Source organism: Chiloscyllium plagiosum, unplaced genomic scaffold (assembly GCF_037043375.1).
Source record: "Chiloscyllium plagiosum isolate Xiang-an unplaced genomic scaffold, Cpla_swu_hap1 HiC_scaffold_5, whole genome shotgun sequence".
Taxonomy (NCBI): domain Eukaryota; kingdom Metazoa; phylum Chordata; class Chondrichthyes; order Orectolobiformes; family Hemiscylliidae; genus Chiloscyllium; species Chiloscyllium plagiosum.
This window is the reverse complement of record NW_028270143.1, coordinates 122344734-122360135: the sequence shown is the minus strand read 5'-3', so window position 1 is coordinate 122360135 and position 15402 is coordinate 122344734. Positions and strand designations below refer to the sequence as shown.

Below are 15402 nucleotides of genomic sequence, written 5' to 3'. Positions count from 1 at the left end.
CCTGGCCCTAACTGCCTTCTGTTCACCATGGAGGTCCAATCCCTCTATATGTTCAATCCCCACCAGGACAGAGTGTGAGCTCTTGGTTTCTTCCTTGACCAGAGGCTTGAACATTCTCCATCCACCACCTTTCTCCTCTGGCTGAACTTGTTCTCTCACTGAACCATTTCTCCTTTAATGCATCTCACTTCTGCCAAGTGAAAGGAGTAGGTTCCCACGTGATTCCCAGTTCTGCTTGCCTCTTTATGGGGTATGCCTGAAATGTCAATTCTCCTGCTCCTCGGATACTGCCTGATCTGCTGTGCTTTCCCAGCGCCACACTCTCGACTCTGACCTCCAGCATCTGCAGTCCTCAGTTTCTCTTATGGGGTATGTGGATCAATCCTGTTCCAGTCCTGCACAAGCTCCCTCCCACAACTATTTTATCAATATATCAACGCCTGTTTCATTGCTGCTTCATGCTCCCACCAGGACTTTGAAAAGTTTGTTCATTTTGCCTCCAATTTCCACCCCTCTATAACTTTCACATCATCCATTTCCGACACTGCCCTTCCTTTCCTTGCCCTCTCTGTCCCCATTTTGGGGAATAAACTACCCACTGCCATCCACGACGAAGCCAATGACTCCATTAGCTACATTCACCACAGCTCGTCACATCCCACAATCTGCAAGGTCTCCATCCCATTCTCCCAAATCCTTCGCCTATGTCGCATCTGTTCAGATGGTAATACCTTCCAAAACAGCGCTGCTGACATTGCTTGCTTCTTCCACAACCGTGGTTTCCCACCCACTGTGGTTGACAGGGGCCTCGACCGCATCCGACCCATCGCCCGTGCTTCCGTCCTTGCCCCTTCTCACCACAGCATGATCGAGTCCCCACAGTCTCCAAATTCAAAGGATTTGCCATGTTAGACAACTCCAGCAGAACCCCTGCCACCAAACACATCCTCCCTTCAGCCTCCGTATGCATTTTGCTGGAATCGTTCCTTCAAGGACACTCTTGTCTATAACACCACACACCCCTTCCCACGGCACCTTCCCATGTAACCGCTGTTACATTGAGTTCAACACCTTCAGATTGTGAACCCACTCCCATCCCTTCCCTTTCGTTTAGCTTTCCTTGTTACATTCTGTGTCACCATGTCCTCTCTCCCCTCCCCTTCTACCACCCCAGTGGGACTCTCTGTTGTTTCGGTCTGACAGTTACTACATGCCCGTGTTCTACCATTCTCACATTTCGATCGCTTCACCTGAACCATCAACATCCTTTCTGCTCCAGCACTCTAACCCCAACCCTCACTATAACATAAATGCTACCCGCTCCAAGCTTCACATTAGCTCTGATGGAGAGTCAACTAGACGTGGAACGTTAGTTTGCTCTCTCTCCACGAATGCTGCCTGACCTGCTGTGACCTCCAGCATTTATTGCTTTTAAGATAAAGCATGTACTTGACATTTCTTTACTCTTAGTGATATGGGGCTGCCAGAGATCTTTGGAGACTGGTGGACCCTGCAGGAGCTGGGAGTGTCTTCACCCCGATCATGTGATTTTGATTCAATAAGTTTTCATTCGTCCGTTTTGTAAGTTTCCATTAACAATTGGTTTCTGTTTCTTTTTGTGTTACGTTCCCCCACCAGCGGCTGGTTGCCCTGTATTGTAGGATTAAAATGATGAGAACCAAGCAGCCACGTTCCAAGAATACAAGGTTTTCATTTAGGATTGAGATTGAGGAGAAATGTCTTCACCCAGAGGGTGAAGAGCCTGTGGAATTCTCTGCTGCAGAAAACCATGAGGCCAAAATATTGAACGTAAAGGAGTTGGATATAGTCCTTGGGGTCAAAGGGTGTGGGGGAGAAAGCAGGAACAGGGTTGGATGGTCAGCCATGATTGTTTTGAGTAATGGAGCAGGTGGAATGGCCAAATGGGCGATTTTTCAGTGTAGTCACGTTCACCATCACTGAGGTAACTTTCAATTCCACATTTCAGCCACGAACTTGTCTAATGACAGAGCAGGTTAGCCAGGGCTAGACTGCCTAGTCCTCCTCCTAATTATGACAAATTTAACCTTCGATCCGCCAACTGCCATAGTGTGACTTGAGTCAATAAAGTGTGGTGCGGGAAAAAACACAGCAGGTCAGGCAGAATCTGAGGAGCAAGAGTCAACATTCTGGGCTTAACCCTTCATCAGGACTTAGAGTCATAGAGATGTAGAGCATGGGAACAGACCCTTCGGTCTAACTCCTCCATGCTGACGAGATATGATTAGATTCTCTAGAGTGTGGAAACAGGCCCTTCAGCCCAACAAGTCCACTCCGGCCCTATGAAGAGTAGCCCAACCAGACCTATTTCCCTCTGACTAATTTACCTAATACTATGGGCAATTTAACATGGCCAATTCACCTGACCTGCACATCTTTGGATTAGATTAGATTAGATTACTTACAGTATGGAAACAGGCCCTTCGGCCCAACAAGTCCACACCGCCCCGCCGAAGCGTAACCCACCCATACCCCTACATTTACCCCTTACCTAACACTATGGACAATTTAGCATGGCCAATTCACCTGACCTGCACATCTTTGGACTGTGGGAGGAAACTGGAGCATCCGGAGGAAACCCACACAGACACTGGGAGAATGTGCAAACTCCACACAGACAGTCGCCAGAGGCTGGAATCTAACCTGGGTCCCTGGCACTGAGGGATCTGATCTCAATGGCCAGCACTTAGCCCATATCCCTCTAAACCCTTCCTATTCATATTCCCATCCAGATGCCTTTTAACTGTTGTCATTGTACCAGCCTCCACCATTTCCTCTGAAAATTCATTCCATACACGTACCACCCTCTGCGTGAAAAAGTTGCCCCATAGGTCCATTTTTAAATCTTTCCCTTCTCACCCTAAACCAGTGCCCTTTAGTTCTGGACTCCCCCCACACCAAGTGACTGAGTGAGACTTAAGCCCACTTCCTAGGCCTTTGAGTACCCTGGTCTATGGCAATACCACTAGACCACCACCTCCCTATCCTGCACCGTCTGAGTCAGGTAAATGAGTGTACCTCAAATAGGAAGTAACCTCAAGTCTACAGTTGTGCCGCACTGAGCTTCCAGTGAGAGCTATTTCACACATTGTTTTGGGTAGGGGTCGTACAGACATGGACACGGAACATCAATCAGCAATTCCCTTCAGAATATCCCGGGACCTGGTGTGACAGCTGGCATAGCTAGTGTTTAATAATAGTAATGAATGGCACTGTTATGTTTGTCTTGGGGAAAGACCAGAAAATATCATGACTAGTGCTGTCAATTACACCAGAATGGTGCCTTTTAAATTCATTTTGAGAAACTGAACTTAAGGAAGGGAGGGAGCAAGAAAGGAACTGAAATATCTGAGGCTGGCATCCCATCGCTAACAAATGACTAGCCTTAGGCAATAACACTGCCTCTCACTGAGTTAGGCATTCAGGGCCACCATATCCCTGACAGTCATCCATTTATGTCAGCCAGGGCTCCCTGATTGGGGCTGTTAATCTGACCCTATCAGGGAACTCCTATTCTAAGAGGTCCACCTGGCTGACCTCTTTAGGATCGCTACAGGAACAAAAGGAAGGCTTCTGTTACACGGACACAGAATGCAAAGGCAGCATCAATATTATGAAGAGAGATTCGGGTTGCTTTCCTTACAACAGAGGATGCTGAGTTGGGGAGACCCTGATTTTAAGGAAAGGAGCAGGAGGTTTAGAGGGGATTTCAGGAAATGGTTTCACCCAGAGGGTGGATGGGATCTGGGACTCACTGCCTGAAAGGGTGACAGAGGCAAGAACCCTCAAAACACTTCATAATACTTTAGATGAATATTTAAAAGACCAGGCTATGGGCAAAGTGCTGGAAAATGGAATGAGAAGAAAGAGATGTTGGATGATCGGCAGGGACATGATGGACTGAAGGGCCTGTCTGTGCTGTAACTCCATGAAACTCTGACTGTATGATTTTTTTTTTCCCCTTGGCACAGAGTTAAGAGTGCTTGAATATTGCCCTGTGACCTCATAGAGGCCTACAGCACAGAAGACGGCCCTTTGGCCCATTGAGTTTGTGACAGTCACCGACACGATGTACTTGACCTCCGTCACACCCTCTTGTACAGGGCTGGTTCTCTGGTTTGTGCCAAGTCTCTGTCTGCCATATGCAAACTTGAACCTTTACCCAGAAATTGAAATCCCTCTGTGTGATAGTTTTAACACATCTCTAATCAAATAGTGCAGAAGGTGTTTGATACAGTTTCCTTTGTTGGTCAGTGCACTGAGTATAGGAGTTTAGAAGGTCATGTTGCAGCTATACAGGACATTGATTAGGATTTTGCATGTAATGATCATCTCCCTGCTGTAGGAAGGATGTTGTGAATCTTGAAAGGATTCAGAAAGGATTTACAACGAATTTGGAAGGGTTGGAAGGTTTGAGCTATAGGGAGAGGCTGAATAGGCTGGGGCTGTTTTCCCTAGAGCGTCGGAGGCTGAGGGATGACCTTATAGAACAAAGAACAAAGAAACTTTACAGCCCAGGAACAGGCCCTTCGGCCCTCCAAGCCTGAGCTGATCCAAATGTACTGTCTAAACCTGTCAGTCAATTCCTAAGCATCTGTATCCCTCTGCTCCCCACCTACTCATGCATCTGTCCAGATGCATCTTAAATGAATCTACTGTGCCTGCCTCAACCACCTCTGCTGGCAACGTGTTCCAGACGCCCACCGCTCTCTGTGTGAAGTACTTGCCGCGTGTATCCCCCTTAAACTTTCCACCTCTCACCTTCAAAGCATGACCTCTCGTTATTGAATCCTTCACCCTGGGGAAAAAGCTTGTCTCTATCCACCCTGTCTATACCCTTCATGATTTTATAAACCTCAATCAGGTCCCCCCTCAATCTTCTTTTTTCTAGTGAAAATAAACCTAGCCTACTCAACCTCTCTTCATAGCTAGCACCTGTCATACCAGGCAACATCCTCATAAATCTACTCTGTACCCTTTCCTTTTGCTAATCTTGTGACCAGAACTGTACACAGTATTCTAAATGCGGCCAAACCAATGTCTTGTACAATCTTAACATGACTTGCCAGCTCTTGTCTCAATACCCTGTCCAATGAAGGCAAGCATACTATATACCTTCTTGACCACTCTATCCACCTGTGCAGCAACCTTCAGGGTACAATGGACATGCACTCCCAGATCTCTCTGCCCATCAACTTTTCCCAAGGCTCTTCTATTCATTGTATAATTCGCTCTAGAATTAGACTTGCCTAAATGCATCACCTCACATTTGTCTGCATTGAAAGCCATCTGCCACTTTTCCGCCCAACTCTCCAGTCGATCTATATCCTCCTGTATTCTCTGACAGTCCCTTATGCTTTCTGCCACTCCACCAATCTTTGTGTCATCTGCAAACTTGCTGATCATACCAACAGTGCCCTCTTCCAGATCATTGATGTATATTACAACAGCAGTGGCCCCAACACTGACCCCTGTGGAACTCCACTGGTCACCTTTCTCTAATTCGAGAAACTCCCTTCAACTACTACTCTGTCTCCTGTTGCTCAACCAGTTCTTTATCCACCTAGCTAGAACACCCTGCACACCATATGAATACACTTTCTCCATTAATCTACCATGGGGAACCTTATCAAATGCCTTACTAAAGTCCATGTATATGACATCAACAGCCCTTCCTTCATCTAACAACTTGGTCACTTCCTCGAAGAACTCTATTAGATTGGTAAGGCACGATCTCCCCCGCACAAAACCATGTTGTCTATCCCTGATAAGCCCATTCTTTTCTAAATATAAATAGATCCTATCCCTCAGTACCCTCTCCAGCAACTTTCCCACCACTGATGTGAGGCTCACTGGTCCATAGTTACCCGGAATATCCCTACTACCCTTGTACAGGGGGACAACATGAGCAACCTTCCAGTCCTCTGGCACCTCACCTGTATTTAAGGATGCCACAAAGATATCTGTCAGGGCCCCAGCTATTTCTTCTCTCACCTCCCTCAGCAACCTGGGATAGATCCCATCCGGTCCTGGGGATTTGTCCACCTTAATAACCTCTAACATACCCAACACATCTTCCCTACTTATACCAGCGTGATCCAGACTAATCAAACTTCTATCTCTAATCTCAACGTTCATCATGTTCCTCTCCTCCGTGAACACTGATGCAAAGTAATCATTCAGAATCTCACCCATTCTCTCAGGTTCGGCACACAGCCTTCCTTCATTATCTTTTAGTGGACCAATCTTTTCTCTAGTTACCTGCTTCTTATATAAGAATCAAAGGCCTTGGGATTTTCCTTAATTCTGCTAACTAAAGCTATTTCATGACCCCTTTTAGCCCGCTTGATTCCTTGTTTAAGACTTGTCCTACTCTTCCGATATTCCTCCAGGGCCTGTTGTGTTCTCAGCTGCCTAGACGTTATGTACGCTTCCCTTATCCTCTTGGCTAGTTGTACAATTTCTCCTGTCATCCACGATTCACGAATCTTGCTCTTCCTATCCTTTACCTTCAATGGGACATGCCTATCCTGCACTACCTTTAACCTATCTTTGAAAGCCTCCCACATCTCAAATGTGGACTTCCCTTCAAATAGCTGTGTCCAATCCACATTTCGCAGCTCCTGCCTAATTTTGATATAATTGGCCTTGGCCCAGTTTAATACTCTTCCCTTAGGACCACTCTCTTCTTTATTTATGAGTATTCTAAAACTTACAGAATTGTTCCCAAAGAAATCCCCCACCGCAACTTCTACCACCTGTCCTGTCTCGTTCCCAGTACCAGGTCCAATATGGCCCCTTCCCTCGTCGGGCTATTGACATGCTGCTCTAGAAAACTCTCCTGGATGCTTTGTACAAATTCTACTCCATCCAGACCTCTGACACTAAGTGTATCCCAGTCAATGTTGGGAAAATTAAAATCTCCCGTCACCACTTCCCTATTGCCTCTACATCTATTCCTAATCTGTTTACCTATTTGTTCTTCTACCTCAGGCTCACTGTTGGGAGGTCTGTAATACAGCCCCAACAACGTAACTGCACCCTCCTTATTTCTCAGCTCCACCCATAATGCCTCACTGCTCCAGCCCTCCATCGTGTGCTCCTTTAGCACAGCTGTGATATCGTCCTTGACCAGCAATGCAACTCCACCCCCTCTTTTACTTCTCTCCCCGTCCTGTCTGAAGCGTCTATATCCTGGAACATTTCAGTTGCCAATCACCATGTCCTTCCTTCAACCAAGTCACTGGCAATAATGTCATACTCCCAGGCACCAAACCAAGCCCTAAGTTCATCTGCCTTACCCACTATATTCCTTGCATTAAAGTAGATGCATTTCAGGCCACCAATTCTTTAGCGCTCACCTGCTCTCTGCCTAGTCTTCCCTTTATTAATATTATCTTCATGATTCTTACAGTCTCCCGTCTCCACCTCGCTGCCTACTTGTTTTCTCTTCTGGTTCCCAGTCCCCTGCCACATTAGTTTAAAACCTCCCCAAAAGCAGAAGAGATTTATAAAATCATGAGGGGCATGGATAGAGTAAATAGTCGAAGTCTTTTCCCCGGGGTGGGAGAGTCCAAAACTGTCAGATTACACTTAGGGTGAGAGGAAAGGTTTTAAAAGGACCAAAGGGGCAACTTTTTCATGCAGAGGGTGGTGCATGTATGGAACGAGCTGCCAGAGGAAATGGTGGAGGCTGGTACAATTACAACATTTAAAAGGCATCTGATCGTTACAAGAATAGGAAAGGTTTAGAGGGACATGAGCCAAATGCTGACAAATGGGTTTCGATTAATGTAGGCTATCTGGTTAGTATGGACAAGTTGGACTGAAGAGTCTGTTTCTGTGCTGTAGGACTTTAAGACGCTAAGTATGACACAACATCGCTGTTCTCCTAGATTATGTTGCTGGTCACATAGCCAGAAAAAACAAACATTTACCTCCGTTTAAACCATTATGGGCAGAAGGTTTTGGAGTTAATATATTCCTTTATAGGTAATGAATATAGGCATGTGGTGTGTTCGGTTCTTTTGGTGGAAGGATTGAGTTCCAGAGCCCGTGATGTCATACTGCAACTGTAGGAAACGCCAGTGTAGCCTCACTTAAAATATTTCTGGTCGCCCCACTACAGGAAGGATGTGGAAGCATTGGAAAAAGGTGCAAAGGAGATTTACCAGGATGTTTCCCGGTCTGGAGGGAAGGTCTTATGAGAAAAGGCTGAGAGACTTAGGTCTGTTCTCATTGGAGAGAAGAAGGCTAAGGGGGGATTTAATGGAGACATACAAGATGATCAGAGGGTTAGATAGGGTGGACAGTTAGAGCCATTTTCCTAGGATGGTGACATCGGTTTGTATGAGGGGCACAGCTGCAAATTGAGGGGTAATAAATTTAAAACCGATGTCAGAGGCAGGTTCTTTACTCAGAGTGGTAAGGACGTGGAATGCCCTACCTGCCAATGTAGTTAACTCAGCCACCTTAGGGGCATTTAAACAATCCTTGGGTAAGCACATGGATGATGATGGGATAGTGTAGGAGGATGGGCTTAGATTAGTTCACAGGTCGGCGCAACATCTAGGGCCAAAGGTCCTGTTCTGCGCTGTATTGTTCTGTGTTCTATGAACCTTTCTGCTCAAAATGAAAATCCATAAAAACTGGCCTGCAACATTTATATGTCTGTCACTCTCCATAAAGTCCTCACCTCAGGCCTGTCCTGAGGCAGAGAGTTCTGCTTCTTACCAAAAGCTGTCAGTTGTTCTAGAGAGAGCCAGGATGGATGGAGAGAGCCCTCGGTTCATTGATGCAGACCTAAATCTCATGTTGGAGACTGGGAGGGAGAGAAGAAAGAGTCTATTCCCAGAGGGTGACAGCAGAAGGAAATGGAGAATGTGGATACAGTGCCAAAGCAGTTCAATAATGTCACAGACACTTGACAAGTGAACTCAATCACCCAACATTCTGGACATCTTTCAGCATTTGCAATCTCCAGTGGACACCACCTGAGGATACTCCAGCAGTATTTCTCAGAAGGAAAAGAAGGACCTGCAGACAATGTGATTCGCAACTCCGCAAGGAAAATGGAAATGACTTTCAACACTGAGGGTAGCCATGACTTATCTCACACTCCTTGCAGGAAACATGGACACACAATCAAAGTTAGACGGGAGGAGGTGTTTTCCTTTTTTTTTTAAAATCAGATAATGCCCATGGAGCAGATGATAACTGAGATGGCCAGGATAATCCTTCAGAAGTCAACTGGGGCTAGAGGAATGAGAGCTCCTGCTGGACCTTGTGTACAGAGTATAAAATAGTCAATAAAGGGGTGTCAAACCAAGTCATGTCACATACTGATTAGCCTTAATATTACTACAGCTTCTACTCTGCTGGCTCGCTCTCAGCATTTTTTGTCTCTTACTGGTACAGATGCCAAGTTCACTGCATCCTCTCCCTTCTGCTGCCCAGTTGAAGGGGGCGAGGGGTGATGAATCAGCATCCCTCTTTTCGTTCCCCACAGGAGGATACAACCAAGATTTGTTGTTCTTTGGTAGTACCCAGCAGGAGTGTTGCTAAAAAGCAGGAACATTTTGTTGAAGTGTTTTGTCTTGAACCAACAAGGCAATTTGTGAGATTTCAAGGGAAAATCAATATTTATACTGTATGACAAGAATGTGCTGATTTGGCGGTAAATTGACTGTGCTTGGTTAACCAAGCAAATTAATTCTCGGAGCAATGCCTTGACCATAGAGCTAGTTGTGTGTGTGTTCCAGGGCCCTTTGTACTGATATGTGTAATTTCTAGAACATATTTGCAATTATCCATTTGAAACAGATTCTCCGCATCAGTTAGGAGGATAGGTGTACTGGAATCGGCATCCTTTAAAGCTGTCCATTGCAACAGTGTACAGAGTTTGGTGCTGGAAAAGCACAGCAGGTCAGGCAGCATCCGAGGAGCAGGAGAGTCAAAGTTTCGGGCAAAAGCCCTTCACCAGGAATGAGGCTTGTGGGCCAGGGATTGAGAGATAAATGGGAGGGGGTTGGGATGAGGGGGGAAGGTAGCTGAGAAAGCAATAGGTAGATGAAGGTGATAGATCTGAGAGGAGGTGGAGCAGATAGATGGGAAAAGTGATGGACAGGTCAGGAGGGCAGTGCCAAGTTGGAGGCTTGGGACTGGGATAATGTGGGAGGAGGGGAAATGAGGAAACTGTTAAAATCCACATTTATCCCGTGTGGTTGCTGGGTCCCAAGGCAGAATATGAGGCGTTCCTCCTCCAGGCGTCGGGTGATAAGGTTGTCAAGAGCACCAGCTGTATGACTCTATGAATATGTTTGTGTAAAATGGGAGGCCCAAACAAACCTGGAGTGAAACCTGGAATCAAGTCAATGTGGCAGCACTGCACGAGTCCCAGTGCACACATTGTCCAGGATCTAGGCAACACCACGTAAAGCATCTCCCATTTAAATTGAAGATAAGAAAGGATTTCTTCTCTCTGGGCCAATGAATCTTTTCAGTTCTCATCCCCAGTGAGCAAAGGAGGCTGAATCATTGAATATGTTTAAGACTGAGCTAGACCGATTTTTGTTTGACAAGGGAGCTAATTGTTCAGGGTTTGGTGGGGCGAGGGGGTCAGGTGCGGACAGACAGTGGGGTTACACCTAGGAGTGATCGTTTCAAATGACAGAGCAAGCCCGATGGACCGAATGGTCTATTCCTCCTGTTTGTTCTGTTCTTAAGGCCTACTGTTTTAAGAACAAGAAATCTGGACAGGAGAAGGCCATTCAGCCCCTTGAGCCTGATCCACCATTCAACAGGGTCACGGCTGATCCAACGTTCCTCACGTCCACCTTCCTGCCCTTTCCCTGACTGATCAAGAATCTCTCTATCTCGGCCTTAAACGTGCACAAGGACCCTTCCCCACAGCAAGGTGTTCCAAAGACACTCCACCCTCTGAGGGAAGAAATTCCACCTCATCTCCGTCTTAAGTTGATGCCCCTTCATTCTGAGGCTCTGCCCTCCTCTCAGCATTGACCCTGTCAAGCCCTTCAGAATCCAATACGTTTCAGTGAGATCCCCTCTCATTCTTCTAAACCCCAGTGAATAAACTCCCAACCTGTTTAACTTTTGCTCCTAAGACACTCCCTCCATAACCAGGGATCATCCGAGTGAATCTTATTTGAGCTGCCTGGAATGAATAATGTATTTTCTTAAATAAAGGAACACAGTGCTCCAGACGTGGTCTCACCAGCACCTTGTACAGTTGTAGTAAGACTTCCCTATTCCTATAGGAGAAAGTGAGGACTGCAGATGCTGGGAACCAGAGCTGAAAATGTGTTGCTGGAAAAGCGCAGCAGGTCAGGCAGCATCCAAAGAGCAGGAGAATCGACGTTTCAGGGAAGGGCTCATGCCCGAAACGTCGATTTTCCTGCTCTTTGGATGCTGCCTGACCTGCTGTGCTTTTCCAGCAACACATTTTCAGTGGAATACATGGACTTCAGTAAAGTCTTTGATAAGGTTCCACATGGTAGACTGTTGGAGAAAATGCAGAGGCATGGAATTGAGGGTGATTTAACAGTTTGGATTAGGAACTGGCTTTCTGTAAGAAGGCAACGAGTAGTGGTTTCGCAACTAGCCACGAAACAACATGACCAGCTATCCTTAGTAGCCACACACGCAGATGACAAGCAACATGAATTCGACTGGGACAACACTACTATTCTAGGACAAGCCAAACAGAGAACAGCCAGGGAATTCCTAGAGGCATGGCAGTCATCCACAGATTCTATCAACAAACACATCGACCTGGACCCAATATACTGGCCACTGCAGCGGACAGCTGGAACTGACAACCGGAAGCGGCAGATTCAAACCACTATAAATGCCGGAGGAAAGATCACAGAAGCGCTTCACAGGAGGCTCCCAAGCACTGAGGATGTCACCTAGACAGGGGACGAAACGTCTGCAACACAAATTCCCAGCTCGGCGAACAGAACTACAACAACGAGCACCCGAGCTACAAATCTTCTCACAGACCTCGCTTCCACAACTGCTGCTGGCAACGCATGCCATGCTCTCGCAACTCTCTGCGTAAAGAACCCGCCTCTGACATCCCCTCTATACTTTCCGCCAAACAGCTTAAAACTATGACCCCTCGTATTAACAATTTCTGCCCTGGGAAAAAGTCTCTGGCTATCAACTCTATCTATGCCTCTCATTATCTTGTACACCTCAATTAGGTCCCCTCTCTTCCTTTCTTCCAGTGAAAAAAGTCTGAGCTCAGTCAACCTCTCTTCGTAAGATAAGCCCTCCATTCCAGGCAGCGTCCTGGTAAACCTCCTCTGAACCCTCTCCAAAGGATCCACATCTTTCCTATAATAGGGCGACCAGAACTGGACACAGTATTCCAAGTGCGGTCTAACCAGTTTTATAGAGCTGCAACAAGATCTCCCGACTCTTAAACTCAATCCTCCTGTTAATGAAAGCCAAAACACCATATGCTTTCTTAACAACCCTGTCCATCTGGGTGGCAATTTTAAGGGATCTATGTGCCTGCACACCAAGATCCTGCTGTTCCTCCACACTGCCAAGAATCCTGTCTTTAATCCTGTACTCAACTTTCAAGTTCAACCTTCCAAAATGCATCACTTCGCATTTATCCAGGTTGAACTCCATCTGCCACCTCTCAGCCCATCTCTGCATCCTGTCAATGTCACGCTGCAGCCTACAACAGCCCTCTATACTGTCAACGACACCTCCAACCTTTGTTTCGTCTGCAAACTTGCTAACCCATCCTTCAATCTCCTCATCCAAGTCATTAATAAAAATTACACAGAGTAGAGGCCCAAGAACAGAGCCCTGTGGAACACCACTCACCACTGACTTCCAGGCAGAATACTTTCCTTCCACTACCACTTGCTGTCTTCTGTCGACCAGCCAATTCTGTATCCAGACAGCTAAATTTCCCTGTATCCTATTCCTCCTGACCTTCTGAACGAGACTACCATGGGGAACTGTATCAAATGCCTTGAAGTCCATATACACCACATCCACCGCTTGACCCTCATCAACTTGTCTAGTAACATCCTCAAAGAACTCAATAACATTTGTGAGGCATGACCTGCCCTTCTTAAAGCTGTGCTGACTGCATTTAATCAAGCCATACTCTTCCAGATGGTCATAAATCCTATCCCTCAGAATCCTTTCTAACACCTTGCAGACAACAGACACGAGACTGACTGACTGGTCTGTAATTGCCGGGGATTTCCCTATTTCCTTCCTTGAGGTAGACTCCGGTGGAGAGCGAGGATGCAAAGATCTTCGCAAGTGGCGAAGCAATCACATTTCTCGCTTCCCAAATCTGGTCTGGCCCTAGTGACTTGTCAATCTTAATGTTTGTCAAAACTTTCCGCACATCAGCTTCCTCTATCTGTTCCAGCATGCTTACCTGCTCCTCAATGGTTTCATTCACTACAAGGTCCTTTTCTTTAGTAAAGACAGAAGGAAAAAACTCATTTAGGGCTTCCCCTACCTCCTCAGACTCTATACACAAGTTCCCTATGCTATCCCTGATCGGCCCTATTCTTTCTTTGATCATTCTCTTATTCCTCACATGTGTAAAACATCATTCTCCCTAATCCTTCCTGCCAAGCCTTTTTCATGCCCCCTCCTGGCTCTCCTCAGACCATTTTGAGCTCCTTCTTCACCTGCCTGTAATCCTCTAGAGCTGAGCAAGACCCTTGCTTCCTCCACCTTACGTAAGCTGCCTTCTTTCTTTTGACTAGAAGCTCTTCTGCTCTCGTCAGCCAAGGTTCCTTTATCTTACCCCTTCTTGCCTGTCTCAGAGGAACACATTTATGCATCACTCACAACAACTGTTCCTTAAACAGTCTCCACATGTCTATAGTGCCCTTTCCATGGAGCAATTGCTCCCAGTCCATGCTTCCCAACTCACGTCTGATAGTATCATAGTTTCCTTTTCCCCAATTAAATATCCTCGCATTGTGCCTGCTTCTCTCCTTCTCCATAGCTATGTAGAATGTGAGGAAGTTGTGGTCACTATCACCAAAATGCTCTCCCACCGCAAGGTCTGACACCTGCCCCGGCTCATTGCTGAGCATCAAATCCAAAATGGCCTCTCCCCTCGTCGGCCTGTCAACGTACTGAGTTAGGAGACCCTCCCGAACACACCTTGCAAAAATAGCTCCTTCCAAACCATCTGCTCGAAGGAGGTTCCAATCAATATTGGGAAAGTTAAAGTCACCCATTACAACAACCCTACTACATTCACACTTTTCCAAAATCTGCCGACCAATGCTTTCTTCAATCTCCCTGCTGCTACTGGGGGGCCTGAAGTAAACCCCTGATGAGGTGACTGCTCCCTTCCTGTTCCTAATTTCCACCCATACTGACTCAGTAGGCAGACCCTCCTTGACAATGGTAAGTTCTGTAGCTATGATACCCTCTCTGATTAGCAGTGCGACACCCCCTCTTTTTTTTTTTTATCCCCCCCCCCCTCCCTATTCTTTTTAAATGTTCTAAACTCTGGAACATCCAGCAACCATTCCTGCCCCTGAGAAACCCATGTCTCTGTTATGGCCACAACATCATAGCACCAGGTACTGATCCATGCTCTAAGCTCATCACTTTTATTCCTGATACTCCTTGCATTAAAACAAACGCACTTTAACCCATCCCTTGGTTCTTTCCCAGGAAATTCCTTCCACTGGCTGCACTACCTCTTGCTATTGCCTCATCTCCATCAACTCTCACCTCTGGTATACAGCTCAGGTTCCCACCCCCCTGCCATACTAGTTTAAACCCTCCTGAACAACTCGAGCAAACCTTCCACCCAGAACATTGGTCCCCTTCCAGTTCAGATGCAACCCGTCCTTCTTGTACAGGTCCCACCCTCCCCAGAAGGCATCCCAATTATCTACATATCTGAAGCCCTCCCTCCTACACCAGCTGCGCAGCCACGTAATAAGCTGCACCCGCTCCCTGTTCCTCGCCTCGCTATCTCGTGGCACCGGTAGTAAACCCGAGAACACTACTCTGTTCATCCTGCTCTGCAGCTTCCACCCTAACTCCCTGAAATCACTTGTTATATCCTTGATCCTTTTCCTGGCTATATCATGGGTGCCAATATGTAACATGATTTCTGGCTGTTCGCCCTCCCCTTTTAGAACCTTATACACCCGATCGGAGACGTCCCGGACCCTGGCACCAGGGAGGCAACGCACCTTCTGGGAATCCCGATCCTGACCACAAAATCTCCTGTCGATTCCCCTAACTATTGAGTCTCCTACCACTAGCGCTTTTCTATTCTGCCCCCTTCCCTTCTGGGCCACAGTGTCAGGCTCAGTGCCAGAGAACTGA

At 46.6% G+C, this 15402-nt stretch overlaps 1 protein-coding gene across 2 annotated transcripts in view; it reads left to right on the top strand.

The window, feature by feature from the left end:
- LOC122550159 (vasoactive intestinal polypeptide receptor-like) overlaps positions 1 to 15402 on the top strand; it is a 95397-nt gene that overhangs the window by 16643 nt on the left and 63352 nt on the right. The window lies entirely within an intron of this gene.